Here is a 16,324-nt window from a genome sequence, read left to right as displayed (position 1 = left end):
ATAGTTTTATCTCACAGAACTGTGTGAGGAATTTTATACTAGAAAATGTGTATGTTTGATAACTGAGTGAAAGGCTCCCCACTACAACACTGAGGGTGAAATTGAATGTCTTCTCCCATGTATGCAGTGGGTAACGACTTCCCAGCCCTTATATGACTGAAAAAGGGACAGGACATCCTGGGCATGCAGGCCCTGTGACTGCCTACAGTGTGTGGGGCATTTCACAGCTCATTTTGGAGATTCAGGTCCTTCTACTACTCCTGTTTATTATTTGCTTCATCATATTCATTTTATGTTTTCCTCTTTAAAACAGGTGCAATCAAGGAGAAAGTGCATCACATGACACATCAGTGATCAGCCACACACCCCACGCAGCGCAGAGCATACACAACTCACTGACTGTTTTCAAAACACCTAGTGAAAACAAATACACAAAAAAAAATCAAACCCTGTTGGCTGAATTCCTCACAGAAAACATGACCACTGTCTTCCAGTATACATAGCACAAGTGAAGATGTTTCATCTGTTGATGATGACTCACAGTTAATCATACTATACTCCTCCACTGGGGAGAGTTACAAGATTCAGACCATACAGGGACAAATCAGCCTGGTTCACCTCCTTTTACAGAAAGTGTGTTTAATTTAATAAAATAAGAATTTAGGATTCGCCTTGAGTGGAGTAAAAGGTGCTGGCCAACATTTGCAAAGTGTCTCCAGTCTAATCCGATGTAATTTCCATATTCATAATGTTTGGAAATGATGTCTTCAAATCTGAATTAACCTAGGTTTAATTCATTAGGGTACTTCAAGCAAAACACGAGTGTTTCTAAGCAGCAGTAAGAAGATGGACAGCCCAGTCAATTCAGTAGGCCAGTTTCCATTTAAGCCATTTGGGACTAACAAGCCTTCACTAGGTAAAAGAATGAGGAAGACAACCTAGAGCCTTGGTGTGGAAGTCCTGAGATAAAGAGCTGATACAACAATCTATTTTGTCAATGCAATTTAAAATAAAAAGAAAAGAAACCTAAAACTTTAGCTTTTCCCAAAAGAAAAAGCACTTTAAGTTAATAGCCAAAGTGAAAAAGAAAATCCCATAAGGAATGAATAATTTTCCTAACACGTCTTTTTTAATTTGAAATAAGATTTGTGATAACAATGTTAATGCTGGGGATTTTAAGTGACAGAATATTATTCTAACTCATTCTTTTAAAGTCTCTGAAAGAAAAAAAAAACCAAAAGCTCTTTTGTTAGGCCTAGTTTAGGCCACCTTAAAGCTCCTTTCAATCAAAGTACAGCTTCTCATTAAGGGAAAAATGATTATTAACATCCTCATTTTGCTTCCTCTTGTGAATTATTTGCATTCAAAAATGTGCACGGCATTAGTTTCAGGGTAAATGCAAATATGACAGCGGGATTTCTCACCAAGCTTCTTTTTATTATTAGCTCTTTTTATGCCCTCCATTTATTATTCCCTCATCATTTTTCACAATGTATTAAAATGTTACATTTCCTAAAATAATAATATTTTCCTTCATTTGGTAATTGTCTCAGTCCAGTCTACAAAAGTCTCTATCACAGTGCCTACTGTCTATAATTTGGAATAGTTTATAGTAATTGTTCATCATTGCTTAGGGGAGCCTTGGGCATCAGCTATCACAGTTAAAGAATCTGTTCTCTCCTGCTGAGTACATGATTATTTTAGGTGAAGTTCATGTGACATGAGAAGAGGGCAGGGGCACTGGCAAAGCTTATACTTTGACTGCCCATGATAGACTCTCTGTCTGTGGTTTGAAGATAAATTGAGATGTTTTTCAGTTTCTTAAACTTCATCTGTCCCATGTCTGCCAGAAATTACAAGACCAGCTCTGAAACATATTTTGAGATTATTTTAAGTAAACCACAAAAATAAAACAAATAAACTATTACTCTGACTCATCTTCCTGACATTTTAAAGGAATTATCTTGGATGCTGAAGATTAGTCAAAACATAGCGTGTTCAGTTAGAGCAAAATCAAGTTACCAGTGGCATACTCTCTGCCAGGGCTGTAGTTGATAAACTGATTACAATTACTTCTTTTTTCCCTGGTCATATTAAAAAAATGGAAATAGATCTGACTAATAAAAGCAAACTAATAAAATCATTTGATCATCCTGATTCACTGCACTTCATTGTGCCAAGCTTCCCTGTTGACTCTCAAATTGTTATTGTCAAATTCTCAAGCATTTATTACACTCAGGTTGATTTACATGTCCCTTTTTTCTATCACTGTGTTGATGTCCGTCATAACACCATCACTACCATCTAATTGCAGCAAAGCAAAGACCAGTCTGATACCACCCAGTGAATATGCAATAATTTTGTTTGAGAGTAACATATTCTGCAACAAAATAATCTCCTGTGGCCTGTATTGACATGAACACAGATAACATCAAATTCAGAGAGGTATCGAAATACCTTTAGAAAAAGTTCTTAGTTGACATAATTTTAACTTTCTTCCAGGGCAGTCTCTAAGATTTATCATAGGAGTGTTTACCAGCATATATTTGAAACATTGCTACTGAGTTTGACCTACTCATGTTGAAAATTACTGAGAGGAGTAGAACCAATAAAGCAGTTACTAGCAGGATGTATGCTAAAAGCAGATCTTACCCTATTTATATCTTTCCTATGCCTTATTCCATCTCCACTTGCACAAATGTATGTGCCCATTTTGTACCCATGAGTGTCAGTATGAGTAATCTGTGCAATTCTGAGTTCAAGTGGCGTAACTTACTGCCTCAGAATTTGTCCCCTTTCTTAAAGTGGTTTCCAAGTTATGGTGGATTAGTTTTCCACAATGTGGGAGAGATTTAGGTTAACTTAGGGCTCTTCGTGATACGGGACCACAAAGAGCTGGAAGTGCTAAAAAAGGCAGAAACACACCATCCACATAATTCAGTGGTGACCCATCTAGCCAAATAAAAAGCAGCATAAATTAACTCCAAATATTGTTCTGCCCATGTGAAATGAAGACAGACACAAATCTGGGAAGGGGGAGGTGGAGAATGGGTGCAGTAGTGTATTCGAGACACTGTACTAAAACCCTTGCCCACCAATTTTCTGTTAACAAGTATGTTAAGTATTAGAATATGCACTTCTAGTGTTTGTAAAGGCAAAGAGTGAATTTCACATAAGAGCAAGCTTTTGAATCTAATAAATTCTAACAAGTGTGCTTATACTGTATTTTTTTATAATTTAACTTCTTATAGCATTTTTAAATTTTTCCTTCTTTTTTCCTATTTCACTGTAAGGGTATGCAGCAATTACCATTATTACATATTTTTAAAGACATATTTGGCTCACCTTCATTTCTTTCTCTTTAACTGTATATAATTACATCAGTAACTTATATTAACAGAAAAGATATTAGCTCTATAGAGCTTATTCCCTGTTCTTTCAGGAGGCTCTTCAGAGCACTGTGCCTTTCACTTGGGCAAGTAGTACAGCGTATTAAACTAAATAGAGTTTAATGCCATCTAATTCTGCAGTTAATTATGGACTCCTGTTTAGCTTCTAGTCCAAGACAAAGACCTAAAATCACCACCAGATTATTAGAGGAGCACATTTCTATGATTTAAACCACAGTGTAGTACCCAGGTATACTTTAAGTACCTCAGTATTTCAGGAACAGTAAAGGAGCAAAGGTTACAGCTCAGGGTTGTATTGACTGTTTATTAACTTTTGCCAGTCACTTCTGCTTCCATTTCCTTTACCAGAAGATTTTCTTAACAATGGACAATAAACCCATACATACAGTACAGATAGGTTGCAAACACAAAATCTGAACTCCTGTCAAAACTAGTAAGACGATGCCATTTTCAAATAATCATTGAAGTGACAGGTAGCCTTTGCAAGAGGAACTCCTTTTTGAAAGGAATTCCACACATTTGATATTTTCTCTTAAAGGTAAACCCACAGAAATTAAACAATCCTTCCAAAACATTTTCACAGGTTTCTTACTTGGAGACCGGTGATTTTCAATCTTGGAATCTGACCTTTCTGTTACATTCAGCTATTGTCCCTACTGGAGACAGCAAGGAGTTGTTTCAGAGTTATATTTTGGAATGTTTTACATGTCAGAATGGTTACTCTAAGGAATTATAGGCCATCCTGTGTTTCTGTTCCACAAAGCAGAAAGCCTCACAACATTTTGATTAGGGAATCAAGAAAACTTTAACTGTGACAATCTCTGCATTATAAATCTCTCTTCCTTTCCCTCTCCACATTTGCCTTCAGCTGTTCTACCACAAGGACAAGATACAAACCATAGCTGGCAGCACACCTACTTATATCACATACAGGCTAAGAATATACTGTTATTCTTTAGACCTATGAGACCAAATCGTGCCCTACACAACTACTGGCTTTTGGCTGCATAAATATGTTTCCCCTGGACCAAATATATGTAAGTATAAAATCTTGCACAGCTCCAGGCAGAAGTAGCAGCATGAACACTGACTCAGCTTTGCTGAGGTCATAGTCTTTACAAAGCCAGTAGAAAGGACTGTCCATTAATTTTCTCTGGTATGATTTTACTTTTCTCATCATGTGCAAGAGTAGTGTTCCAGACTAGCAGGCTGTGGCTGCAGGCTGGGGAGAATGAACTTCATTGAGGTAAAGATCATAAAAAAGTTCAACAAACTGCAGTGCTAAGGTTTTCTTGGTTGTAGGGATGTACCAAAATTAAATCCCAGCACAGACAGTAAGGACACACACACAGTGCTATGCTAGTTGCAATAGGGCCTCTTCTAAACTACATGCTAGGACAGCCACAAAAGCCCAGTATACTTAGAAATCCTAACACCCCAACAAGACATTTCAGAAAAAAAAAAAAAAATTAAAAAATACCGTGCATTATTTTAATCTCTGAAGCTATTATTATTTACTTTTTTCACTATTTTTTCTTTATCAGACCAGTGAGATATCCAATTAAAAAAAAATGGTATTAAAAATCAAGTTATTCCAATGCCCTACTAGTAACTGAAGGATGGTCCCCAATCATACAGCAATAAGCTGCTTCAAAATATTTTCTAGGGGAAAATTATCTCCCCATCCATGATACAATTACATATATTCAATTTCACTTGATTTCTTCTCTCTTTTATCAGGTGTGCTGTTCCACATGCCATAAAAATTGAAATGTATCAGAATATGGCAAAATATATATAGGAACGATAGGTCTCATTCTTTTATTAGTAGTCTTTACTGAAGATACACTCTCACGCATCTGAAGGCTGAGAAGAAAATGATAACTCCAACAAGATTTGCATTTTTCAGTTCAATAAGATATGATTGGTACTGGATGATATAAAAGAGATACTGAAACAGGTATCTCCTGATAGGTAACTATCTATGTCTCAGCTGAGCACAGCTTATCCAGGACAGAGAGATGGAGGTCAGAGTGTTTATCCATTTGAGCCCATTCTTTAAGGAGCAGGTTTATTGATAAGAAACAGTTGATTATTATTTGGAAGGGTGAGGGAAGCATTGCATATCAGAATGGAAAAAAAGGTGAGGAAATTAGTGAAATATAGAACTCAGAAGACACCTTGTAAAAGGATGGCAGAGTCTGTCAAGCGCTTCTTTATCCATGAGTACTCAAGAGGCCCCAAAATACTAAACATAAAACTAAAGAAACCAAAAATATTATTTCAATATTCAATCAGAAAATATTACTTCAGTACTTAACAGACACAAATTGGCATTTTAAAATTGGACTCCCAGAAGAGCTTCTGAGGGTCTTAGCTAAGCCTTTTCACTGTCTGTGCTGATATAGAATTGACTCTATAAGGGCCAGTTAATTCCTTCTCTGGTATTTAATGCTGTTATTAAGTCTAGGAAGCATTTGCTATAAGAGAATAAATAATTATAATCTGGAACTCAATATGCAACTTCTGCAGGAAGAAGTAATTCAACAATAAAATCTAAAGGATCATACAAAATTGTTGCTCAGATTGTGTAACACAGGATCAACTATGTTCCAGTATGGAACTAGAGCGACCATGAAAGTGTGGCAAGAGGGAAATCTGGTCTTGAATCACCTTTGGACTGTCTACAATTGAAGTGGGTAAAAAGGCATTATTTTCCAATTTATCAGAACAACCTGGGTGTAACTGCATTATGACTGCTCTATGCACCACATTTCCCCTTCAGTCCCCACGTACTTACTTCTCTTGTACCTTCTAAAACTTTTCTCTGTCCCCAATATGATGCCATATTATTACGTAAGTCCTAGTATCATGCTCTATTTTGCCATAGGCCTGGAAATAGCAGAGTACTGAAAGCATCCAGTTCGCAAGAGACCTCACCCACTGAGCTCAAAGAAACTGTGGCTGCCCCATATTTTGCAGCATCAATTTATTTGGAGAACAAGGTTTTTCTTTTCACTTTTTCGGTCTATGAGGCATTCTGGGAAATAAGAATCCACACAACTCAGTTCAGGGTTTTTTTGAGGAGGGCTATGAGACAAGTTACACAGTGTGTAGAACTCCGCTCAGCAGAAGTTCTGCTCACCAGGCTATTATTGCCTGTAAGTCAAAATATGAGGAAAAATAACAAGATACAGACTGTTTCGGTTTACATACACAAGATAAGAATTTTCACAGATTCTGCATCTTGCTGGGCAAATCAAAACCTGAAGCTTTGTCTTGACAGTCTTACACAAAACAATTTATTTCAGCTTTCATATTAATGCCTTTATCAGATGAAACTTTTACTTAGTCATATTTATATTAATTTTAGTATTCAGTTTAGTGACTCAGCTTTCTAGGGGGCTATCTTCTGCTTTCTGTCCTTTAAAAAATGGAAGCAATTATTTGTGCTTATGAGAGCAATGGGAACAGCAATGCACTAAAGACAAAAATATATGAAATTATCCACAGGAAAATTACAGAGAAGCTACAGCTGCAGTAAGTGTTCCCACTAACTACTCATTCACTGACCTCCTTCTTGAATTACTTACTTGAGTGAATGACACAGCAGAGAGACAATCTGAAAGACCCATTTGGCTACCACCCCATTGAAAATGTCAGCTGAGCTCATTTGTTGAGGAATTCTGTTCATGTTGATCAATTGCTAAAAACCTTAATACAGTAAAGGCTTAGCAAGCACACAGCTGACTTTAATGACAGCATCTACATAAATAAAGCCACAGATTTGCTTGAGTTTTTGCAGCATGTTTCCTTAACTTGAGATTTAGAAGTTTCCATTGTACTTTGAAAAAAATAGTTTAAAATGTACAAATCCTTACAATCTCAACTAGTCAAGATGGTATCAAGAACAGATTTCCCCCCAGTTTTAAAATAAAACTGTTAAAGCCAGAATTTATTCACATAAATCAGTTGGCTATTGCTCAAATGTAATTTGACATTCAAAAAAATAACCCAAATATACGGGAACATAGAAAATAGAGATATACTATATACTGGTTTTCAAAACCAGGATTTGACTTACGGAAGCGAAAGCACAGTGTATTAAGGGGAAATGCTGTGACTGATTTGAATGAGGAATACTGGTCTTCTCAATATTGTCACCCTGCTGCTGTTGCTAGGGCACCTTTCTTTATTAGTTACACTATTTGTATGTGGATGAATTCATCCAGCAAACATCTTCTGCATTTAGGAAAAATGAAATGTAAGAACCATTAGAATGTAGGTGAAAAAGGTAGTTTTTAGAAAAGACAGCAAGTTCAATAGAACAGTCGTTCCACCACTTATTAAAACTTTCCAAAATGGTATTTCATCTTGTGTCCCTAATTACTGAACCACACTTCTTGTATCCTGACAGATAAATCTGTTTAAAATTCTTGAAGAGGCTGAAGAGAAATGACGTACCCAGCCGAAAGCACCTTCCGCCACATCTCCGACAACATTCAGCTCAAGGAACTCTGACCCCTCAGTTGATTATCTGGGCCTTGACAGTGCTGTCTACAAAAAAATTCCAGAAAATTAGCACTTCTGAATGCCTGTTTTGCATTCTTCAAGTACATTATTAGAATTCTTTTGTCAAAAGAAGCAAGCTACATCATTGTATTCATAATAAATGCTCTTTGATTTGTATGACTTTGTGTTTGTAATACACCCAAACAAAGATCTCATTTGTTCTGCTGGCAAAAGCTAATCTGTACAAGGATTTTTTTTATTATTATTTTCTGCAAAAACTGCCTTTCTGAGCCTAGAGATTGGGTTAGCTAAAAGCTTCACATTCATTATCTTTAAGGTACCATGTTAATGAAAGGATTTTAATCATTGACATTGCTATGTGAATTATTATTACACAAACCCCTGCTGTTGAGTAAGACAAAATTAACCCAGTGTAAGGGGCATTAAAAAAAAAAAATCACAGCTAATTAGTAAGCTAACAGGAACAAAGAGAATGTATAACAAAGATGTTGAGAGGAAGACACGTAAAAGCTGTAGCTTCCATTCCAACACTGATCTTTCTATATGGAAATCTTTTTTCTGTCTGATTTGTTCCATTAGACTTGAGCATTTTTATGTTTTGTAATTAGTTTTCTAAGCCACAAAGTCTCACTTCTCTCAAACTGTGGAAATCCAAAAGCTCATAATAGAAAATTCAAGATATTTAAAAATGCTTTTAAATTATTTCCCCAGCGATCTATATCAGAAGCATAAAGTAAGTCTCTGGATTATTCTAGGAAATTATTTCCATATTCTCTGCTGTTCTCCTTGAATTGCAGAATACTTTAACTAATCTAGCCAGGTTCCATTGGAATAAGCCCTTCATTTTAATGGATTGATACTATTGTCCAGGTTGCAATTCCATATGGAGCAGAAAAATGAAGCTATAGGTTTAAATCACTGCATGGCTCCTCTTCTACACTCCTAGTCATGCTGGTTTCCAATGGGCAACACATCATTGTGCTGATGTAAGAGCCAAGGATGAGACGAGCAAACCTCAGAGAAATATTCACGCTGGGTGCCATTTGTTTATAATTGCTCTTTGTAAGTTATAGTTTCAGATAAAGCTCCCAAAATGAAATGAAGAGAAAATAATAATTAAGTCTGTTTCTCTTTTTGAGTCTGACAAAGGCTTTAAATTTTTTTTTTAACATGTTTGTCCTTCTGTTCACTATTCCACACATTACCCCCTTCTCTCTTTTGTTCATCAGCCTTTTCAGCCTGATAATTAAGACTCAAAATGTTTGCTGCTGTTCTTTCGAAGCCATCATTTGGTTCGTGTTGTAAATGTGGAACAACAATCATCTAGTTCTCCTGTGTGCCAGTAATTTAGTATTTCAATAATCTCCAATTGTTGAAAGGTTTAAAACAAATCAACATTTCTAGCAGTTTCCTCTTTTTTCTGGAGAAAAAATATGTGAACATAACATTTACAGCATATACTCTTCTATTTTCCTTTTTTCCCCTTCTTTTTAGTGTTATGAGAGAATTGAAAACAGGGCAATTTCTGAGTATAAAGAAGAAGACTTCAATAAAAATGTAACATTCTTGCACAGGGGCAGTTTTTACAGCCAATATCATCGCTTCAGCTCTATAGTACTGAATAATTCCATCAACACTTTTTATCCAAATTCAAATAAAAGAAAAGAAAGAGGTAGTATCTATTATATTCTGCAAGGGGCAGTCCATCTCTGTTACAGAGAAATTTCCATGGAAAAATCTTAACAGTCTTTTAAAAATATTGTCTAACTAAGCCAAAAAACTATCAGTCAAAATTGTGTTGCTTCCACAATGTACTCAGTGGGTCTAGGAAGGTTAATGGCAAAACTGGGAACTAGATGCTAACCCCCTCAGACCACATTTTAGAGAGTAATAAATTTTATTTTATTTCCAGAATCCCTGGGCAATGTTCTTCTCTCCAAATTATCAAATCTGTAAGGAACTGCCTTGAGTCACTATTTTGGGGAGAACTGTGGGTGTTAATCATGCCAGTTGTCTAAAATGGATTTAGATATCCAGTTTATATAGCACTGAAACTGTTTGCCAGTGATTGGCCTAGAGTCAAGAACTCAGCGATAACTCCCAGAACAGAACCTTCCTCACAGTCCTCACTCCCAGTGTTTTTCTTTTTTTTTTTTTTTTTTTTTTTTTTATTCAACATTAACACATCGGGAATGAAATACATTTTTTCCTACATTATAAGCCGACTTTCTAGTCCTGGAAGTGAGGAACCTTCCACGGGCTGCAAGATAACAAAGTTACTCAGTAACATAGGCTCTCCCTGCGGTATTCCTATAATGCCATCCAGTCTTCAGTTCAATTACACCTTTTCGCTTTAAAAATAGTGCTATACAGGTGTGGACAAAACTCCTTGGATAATCACATATAATTCACAAACTTCCTTCCAATTTTAGACTATTCTGGCAAAAAGGCTTCCTGTACATCTTCCCCAGTCACCAAAGTGGCTCCATTTCTCTCCCTGTACTAAATCAGTCAGCTTAATGCTGACCTATTGTGAATTTTGCAATGGGGAAAACTATGGATAGCTTTAGCTGTAACAACCCCTACTTACATATCATTCATATGATGTATTTAACTAAACATGAATTGAAAATAAACAACTTCATGAAATGAAAGAAGCTGAATTAATTTTTCAGATGTCCACAGCAAATCTCTGTTGTCTACTGAATGTCATGTTTTTCTGATAGTAGGTAGCTGTGTATTTATGAAAATTAGATACAGGTCTATCTATCCATATGAGTATGGCTTTACATATAAGAGTGTATGTCCATTTGGCTGTAAGAATTGCATGGGAAAACTGATTAGAAAAATAGACCATCAATCCTTTGTGCTTTTCAGTTTCATACGCTACACAATTGTTTACTCAAATTTCATACTGATGTCAATGAAAACTGTATGCAAGCAATGAAGGCATGATATACAATAGAAATCTCTTTTTTATAGCAGAGGTTTCTTTTCTTCTTCATAAATATTATTTAAGCTAGCCACTAAAGTCTGAAAATATAGGGGTCCTGACAATACCCTTTTTTAACAAGTATTCATATTGTTAGAAAATGTTTCTCTATTTTCCTTGAAAGAACTAATGTATATGCTTCCATTTTAGCATGCATTTGAATTTGTTGCTGAATAGGGTTGAAATTCCACTTCTTAATTTTTTTTTAGATACACACTATTCTAACAGTAAAAAAAAAATAAAATAAATAAATAAAAAATTACACCACTTACATCTTATACAAATGATTTACAAAAGTTTTTGAATTTTCATCTTTGCTCTGCTGCACTACAAAGCAGTTATCAGACCCCATTGTGAACACTTTGGAAAAACACAGCCTGGCTGACAAATTAGTAGTATTTGGTGCTAATATTACTAATTCAAAATTTGAAAGGGCTGCTCACTGGGGAAAAATAACACGTTCTCTAAATCATAGGAGAAACTAGGGAGATAGTTAATGGGTGTTGGCTGCGCTGCACATATTGTGCACAATACTGTTCACATTGCAGCTGACTGACTGCCAGTAGATGTGGAAGTAATTGTCAACAAGATTTATTGTTACTTTCACATTTATACAGTTAGAGAGGAAAGGTTGAAAGAGTTTTGTGAAGTTCAGTGCTGAGTTCTACTGAACCATAGCAACACACACTGATTATCACTAATGCATGTCACTGAAAGAATTTTGCATCTTTGGAAGCCTTAAAAGTCATTCTTTCTTGTCAGAGAAAATCCCCACAAGTAATTTTTTTCTGAGATCAATACTCTGACTTCAGTTCTAGCTCACAAACTAGCAATTTTTCAGTATATAACTGGACTTGGAAACCTCAAACTTTCTTAACAACAGAATTAGGGCACTCAAGGTAATTAAAAAGTAACCACTAGAGAGAAGCAGATGGTTTTTACTTGAAATTAAGGGGGGTGGGGGAGAGGCAGCGGATCATCTTTGCAAAATGAAGACTAGCTCACCAGTTTGAAAGAGCACAACACACTTGTTATATAAATGTATAAATTCCGGAGGCATGAATTTCAATTAATGCTTTTTTCAGCTTCTGTTCCTGTGGTTTATGCTTCTAGAGAATTTTTTTAACCAAGCTTCACTAAGGCAAAACTGTTTGATTTACATATAATTTTATACACTATATATTCTACCTTTAAAAGGACAGATTTATTTTACCAAATGCTGCAGAATTTAATCAGAAACCAACACTCAATATCTCAGGCATTTTTGTGTCTATCCAGACAGAACAAAAGGTTTTTGTACTTTGAACTGCCAAATTACTTTGAAGGCTCTTAGGATTGTCCTGCTTGAATCTCTGGTGGGTTTATTTCTTTGTTTCAGATAGAAATCAACTGAGGTGAACTTGGCCACATTTTTGTTGTAGAAGACCCCTCTAGCTCTGTCATCTTCTTAACCAGTACATAGAAACTATGAGACAGACTGACAAGAAATAATGATCAATATTCTTTCAAACAAGAAATTTCTGTGAAAACACTCTAATATCAAAGGGAGAGAGGGGTTGCAGTAAGAGGACTTACCCAGTGTTGGTTGCTGCTGCAGTCTGCATCAAGATCTCTAAAAGAAAACAGGGAAGATATCTAGGCCCAGTTATTGCACATGAAACATGCTCTTACAGTACTAACACAAATACATGTGCAAAATTACCTCATCTGTGATGAAGATAATTAACTGCTCAGTCACTGAGGTGGACACCTACGTGTTCATTTATTTTCTGCACATAATTAGCACTAACTCTCCATTTCTATCTTATAGATGATACTGGTACTGATAAAATTCTGCATTTTATTGCACTTTAAAAGTTCAGTCTACCTAAAGGCAGCAAGTCTGTTTAAAAGTGTTCCTTTTTTATACATGAGGAGTGCTTCTGTTTAAGCACTTCTTTTTAATATATACATATACATACATATATTTATACACACACATATATATATATGCTCCTGGAAGCATGCTTCTGTTTGCTTGAGGTTCTGTACTTATCTGTTAAAAAGCATGACCCTCATTGCAAAAGTAGGCATGCAAACACATGCCAGCCACACAGCTAATAAAAGTCTCTGTAATAAAAGTCTCTAATAAAAGTTCATTTATTTGTTGCCGAAGATGGTACAGTTTATTGTAAACTAATAAAACAAAATATTATCTCTTCTGAAAACTTGATATTGTCTTCCAATTTCAGGTGGCATTTCCCAGCATTGTTGCAGCTGTTCAGAGAATTGCCTTGGTAATGAAGGATATCTGGATAATGGACAGAACAAGAGTATCAGGATATGTAGAAAATAGTATAGAAAAAGATTTACAGCAATTTTGCAGCTATTTTAAAGTGTCCTAACAAGTATTAGGAAAAAAAAACATTTCAGATAAGCAACCAGTTCATCTAAACATTATTTTCATGGCAATCGCGGGGTTTTTTTTTTGTAGAAAGGCATCTGAAATTGTAATGCCAATTTTTAAAAAAATAATATTTCACTACAAAAGCAAAATCAAACCAGTTTGAAACAGTCTTCTGATAACCAGGCAAACATTGTTACAGGACTCAATTATGTGAAAGAGTCTGTATGTATCCTTGTGAAACTAATGAATTTCAACCTCTGTGTTGAATGCTCCTGACAATTAGATTTGGCCTAAAAGTGAAAACATTTCATATTTATGTCCCTCTCCCTTTTAGTATTTTCCCTGTTTTCCAAAATACTTCCTCCTTTTTTATACTGGTCTTCAGAACCTTTTATACTCTTATTTCAGAAAAAAAAATATGGGAATAGTGTACTTGAAAATAAATTTCATCTGTGTATAGAAAATAAAACTGCTGTTTTCACATAAGATGAGAGCTCCACATTCCAAGTCTGGAACACAGACTAAAACTCAAGAAACACAAGTAATGAATAGTAGGACTGCTCACTACCCACTGACCAATGCCCAGTCCATTCTTGAGCATCGATTGGAAGCTCCTGGCCAGCTCTCCCTGGTATATATCCTGAGTATGATGTTCTGTGGTATTCTGTGGCATGAAATACTCCTTTGGCTAGTTTGGGTCAGACGTCCTGTTTCTGCTCCCTCCCAGCTTCTTGTGCCCCTCCTCACTGGCAGAGCATGAGAGACTGAGAAGTCCTTGATCAGAGTAAGCACTAAGGAACAACTAAAACATCAATGTGTTATCAACATTCTCACAGAGCACTGTATCAGCTACTAGGAAGAAAATTAACTCTATCCCAGATGAAAGCAGGACACACCCTCAGGCAAATTTAGTCCCTTATAGTCAAATAGTTCCCAGAATTAGCAGAAGCCTGAATAATGTGAAGTGCTGAGAAATCATTGATGACTGCTGTGTATCTGCATGAGCCAGAATAAGAGCACTCACCGAGCTGTAAGAGAATCAGAAGGCAATGCAAGGATAAAGCAGATTATTAACAAGGGTAATTTCTGAGAGAATGAGGCCAGAGGCCAATATGCTGCACTGCATAGTGCACAAAAGAGACCCCTACAGCCCTTCATTCTAGCAGTTCCATGTTATGCATATGAAATACGGGTACAGAAAGATATACTAAGTGGAGTACTCTTAGGGATTTTGGATAACAGAAATTTCTGCCAATTCCTTTTTCCTGTAGAGAATCAAACTCAAAGCTTTACCAGATTTGTCTGAACAGCCCTGCAGACTAATAGCAGGACTGAAGTTCTACCTTATCTGGTCCTCTCACCAGTTAAAGACATGAGATACTACTTAAGTTATAAGCAAAGCTATCTTTGTCAAAAGTTAAAATCCTGACTTCTTTCAAGGCTCACATCACTCGTACCACCAATATTTATGTGTTCTTGTTCAAATGGGAAAATGGTTCATTTTTGTAAGAACATTTCCAAGGAGTCAGATCCTGTATTCTTGAACATTACTGTGGGCTAATGGTAGAAACATAACAGTCTGAAAAAGAAATTAATTTTTTTGACCATTGAAGATAATTGTGTGCTTAAAGATAAAACTGGCCAATTTACAAAGAAGTCAGGTAAGGCAACACACAATTTAGGACACAAAAATAACAAGGTAGTTATGCATCAAAAATATTTACCATGACTTTTTTTAAGATACCATTAAAGGCCTCTCTCATCATGCCTAAATGATAGAGGCAGCAACGGAAGAGCTATTTTAATTACAAAGAATCAGTGTAGCACATACCACTATTTGGCAGCTGGATAGCATAATGCTGAGTAACGCAGAAAGTTTCCAGAGATAACATCTTCATTAGCAGGACCATGATGTCCTACACTGGCTTTCTTCCAGGTCTACTAGGCTAAAAAACAAATATTACAGATGAAACCTTCAAATATCATGAAGGTTTTGTTCCATGCTTGCTGCAGAAAAAGAAAAAAATATGAGGTATAAAAAGATAATCTGGTGACTGGTGCACAGTCATCTGGTGCCCTGTTTCCCTTTCTACCAAGCATGTTTGAGGCACTCAGCTGTCTGACATCAGCCCCTCACCCCCTGCTCACCTTCCCTTTTTATGTGTCAGTAAAAACCTAGTACAGATAAATTAAGGTAGTTCAGAGCATATCCCTGGGTTTCATCATCTCCTCAGTTACCAGCCGTAGGACAGATTACAATTTCACAGATGCTAGGAGAAGAGATATTATAGCAAAGCAGTAGTGCCACTACAGATAAGGTTAAGATGGCACTTCCATTATAAACACCTATTTTCAGTGGCTTATAACTTCAGGCTACAAATTTCTCTCAGGTTGAAACCGGGCACATTTGGGTTCAGCTTGGTAATGGCTTTCCCTGTCTCTTCATACCATTTTGATTAGGTGTTTGTGATACGAGAATGTGAACAAATATATGTCCCTGGTCATTTCAAATGGCAATGAAATACTTTTCTTTCATGAAAAAGCCTGGAGGACAGGATGTCGCTCTCATTCCAACACCCATTAACTGTTGGTATTTCCCCCAAAAGACCATTTTTAAAGTGACAAAATTCACATCATTATTTCCAAAAAACCATTCAGGACAGCTAAGGGGTATGGTCCTTACTGATCTGAACTGAAGGACATGCTGGGTTCCTCTGAGTAGTGAGAGCCTGCAGTGCTCACCAAAGTCACACAGTCTAGGCTGGTCCTTGCTCAGGGGTAGGATAAAAGCCACCCTTAACAGAAGAGCATTTCTGGGAGTTCACATATTGACCAAAACTTCCATATTTTTGAATGAGTTAAAAACAAGCATTATTATGTAGCACGCAAATCTCATTATTTTAATGAGGCATTTATTCTAATTGCCTAATTATTTTGAATTATACCTCATTATTAAAACCCTGTTTTTTCATTCTGATCTTTAATGAAGGATGTAATGAAATC

General features: G+C 36.2%; 1 long non-coding RNA gene across 1 annotated transcript in view; it reads right to left on the bottom strand.

Moving 5' to 3' along the window:
• Positions 1-12,863: 12,863 nt before the first annotated feature.
• Positions 12,864-16,324, bottom strand: part of LOC134159779 (uncharacterized) — a 271,155-nt gene continuing 267,694 nt past the window's right edge. The window contains exons 3-4 of the long non-coding RNA XR_009963300.1: positions 15,153-15,267; positions 12,864-13,225 (exon numbers count right to left, since the gene is read on the bottom strand). This is a non-coding gene — a long non-coding RNA (uncharacterized LOC134159779). The remainder of the gene's footprint in view (positions 13,226-15,152; positions 15,268-16,324) is intronic.

The sequence above is a fragment of the Pezoporus occidentalis genome, unplaced genomic scaffold, assembly GCF_034315485.1.
Source record: "Pezoporus occidentalis ecotype Australia unplaced genomic scaffold, CSIRO_AGI_Poc_V1 ctg151, whole genome shotgun sequence".
NCBI lineage: Eukaryota > Metazoa > Chordata > Aves > Psittaciformes > Psittacidae > Pezoporus > Pezoporus occidentalis.
This window is presented reverse-complemented; position numbering and strand designations above follow the sequence as displayed.